Source organism: Mus caroli, chromosome 3 (genome assembly GCF_900094665.2).
Source record: "Mus caroli chromosome 3, CAROLI_EIJ_v1.1, whole genome shotgun sequence".
Classification (NCBI taxonomy): Eukaryota; Metazoa; Chordata; class Mammalia; order Rodentia; family Muridae; genus Mus; species Mus caroli.
This window is the reverse complement of record NC_034572.1, coordinates 96,602,702-96,605,230: the sequence shown is the minus strand read 5'-3', so window position 1 is coordinate 96,605,230 and position 2,529 is coordinate 96,602,702.

Below are 2,529 nucleotides of genomic sequence, written 5' to 3'. Positions count from 1 at the left end.
CCATGATCATCCCAGCATCAGCACCACATTCATCCCAGCATCAGAACCACCATGATCATCCCAGCATCAGCACCATGATCATCCCAGCATCAGCACCACCATGATCATCCCAGCATCAGCACCATGATCATCCCAGCATCAGCACCATGATCATCCCAGCATCAGCACCATGATCATTCCAGCATCAGCACCATGATCATCCCAGCATCAGCACCACCATGATCATCCCAGCACCAGCACCATAATCATCTCAGCATCAGCACCACATTAATCCCAGCATCAGCACCATGATCATCCCAGCATCACCACCATCATCTTGGAATTGCCACCATGATCACACCAGCATCACTATCACCATCATACCAGCGAGCCTTGACATTTCTTGACCACTACTATCCAGTCACCACTGCTATGTTACATAATATGCCAGGACCTAGGGTCACCAAGAGGACAAGTCTTTAAACTTGCCTCGAGGTTTAATTATCAAGGTTTGGTTAATTGAGGTGAGATCTGCCTATGTGGGTGACATTATGCCATGGGATGGGATAAAAAGAAGAAGGTAAGCTGAGCATAAACATGCATCTCTATCTCTCTCTTTATCCAAGCTAAAGGAAAAAAGTGAGCAGCAAGCTGCCTCATGCTTTGGCTACCACGGCATCCCTGCCCTGATGAAACTGCATCTTGAAAACAAACTCTTCCCCCCTTAAGTTGCTTCTGTCAGAGCAGCGAGGGCTCTAACCAAGCCAACTACTAGCCAGGCAACATGGCTACGTTAAACATTTTGCCACTACTGTTTCCAACTCCACCATCAACAACTCCATCACAGTTAGATCACCACTGTCACGACTATCATCACTATCTCCTGAAAATGAAGAAGCCAGCAGAGTCTGATAGCCTTCTGTTGGGCCAGCTATCAGAGTCAGTTCCTGAGGTTGGTAAGTAATTCCCAGAATGGTTCAACTATTTAGGTCTGTGCATGTCCCAAATGAGTGGCGAGTCAAGCTATGTCCACAAAATCAAATTTCCAATTTCCTATACATTATACTATTTTCCAGCTTCAGTCTAGAGACTGGTTTTATTCTACAACTCTTGCCCTCTTGTCCCTGTGCCTCCCCCTTCTCTCTCCTATCTTTTTTCTTTCCTTTCAAAGGAAATGCATATTTTATGGCAATTTTCAGTTCAGACCTTAATAAACTTTAAAATTATCTTAAAAATTAATACCTATAATTGCCATGAGAGATTTATATCTATAATATAGAAAAACAAATGTAAAAACAAAAATGAGGAGTTATGTCCCTGGCTTCTCCGAAATGAGACAGGGACTTCCTATTGCTTAATGCAATTGTTAAAGATGTGTGCACAATGTTTATAGGCCATTGTGAAGCTTTTCCTATCGGAAGGCAAGTAGATCCCGAAGAAAGGAAATCTCTCTCTGAATCATCCCTCATCCTCCAGAACATAAAACTCCCATGGAAGTAATCAGCTCCCACTTGAAATAGAGGAGCTATCTCCCCGAAAGTAAAGGCCAGACCCTTCTACCTTCAAATGAGCAGTGGCTGGTCAGCTGCCCCTGATGGAGGCCCTAGACTCTCCTCCTTGTCACTTGTTGCTTCTGGTCACTATGATGAGTGAACTGAAATTGGGTTTGAGTTAGGGCTTGTGGGAAGAAAGACAAAGATCCCCCAAAGAGTCACAAAGGGCATACTGCTTAACTGTAGGTGTGAGAGTTGAGGTAGTGCAGCCTGGTGTGTTAAAATATTAGGTGGTTCCCTGGCAAAAACTGTGGGTTACAAACAGTTACACCTAGAACTACTAATGATAAATAATTTCTATAGTGTTTTATCTGCCAGATACTACTACCTCAGGGCTTCGTGTGTAAAAAGTAACAAAAGTATCTTCTGAGGTCGGTGTTTTCCCATCCTACAGAAGCAGAGACTCATCCTGTCACTCAACTGCCTCCTGCTGGTGCACAACACCCTGATCCCACATCTGACCAACTCAGGAGTCAAGGTAGCTGTGGTGGAGTGTTGATTTCTGCTTCAGTGACATGGGTAATGGGTATGTTGGATTTTGTATATTTTCTTTTCTTAAATTTACCCAATTTCTAAACAAATAAATACAAACAAACAAACAAACAAAATGTAAAACAGTTTTCTAGAAACACTAGTCATTCCACATCCCTTCATGAGTCTTTCCTTGAGGGAGCCCAGAGTACAAATCAACCCTCACTAAAATACTCCAACCACCTAAAATAGGGCCTGGAAGGAGTCATTATTCTGATAGAAATGTAGTCATGGAGACTGGTGACGTGGATAGGTTTAGTTGTTCTTTACTGAGAACAGTATAGAAATCAGAACGTGGCTGTCTTAAATCCCTTTCCATGTCCATCAAGAAAAGCCACAGGCAAGATGTGAGCTACTTGCTCTGGGATGGGGATGTGGCTCTGTTGGGTTGGCTTTTTGGGTGTGAAGACCAAGCCAGAGGCTGGAGCCAAGCAGAGTCGGTTAATATTTCCATTCATGGACATGC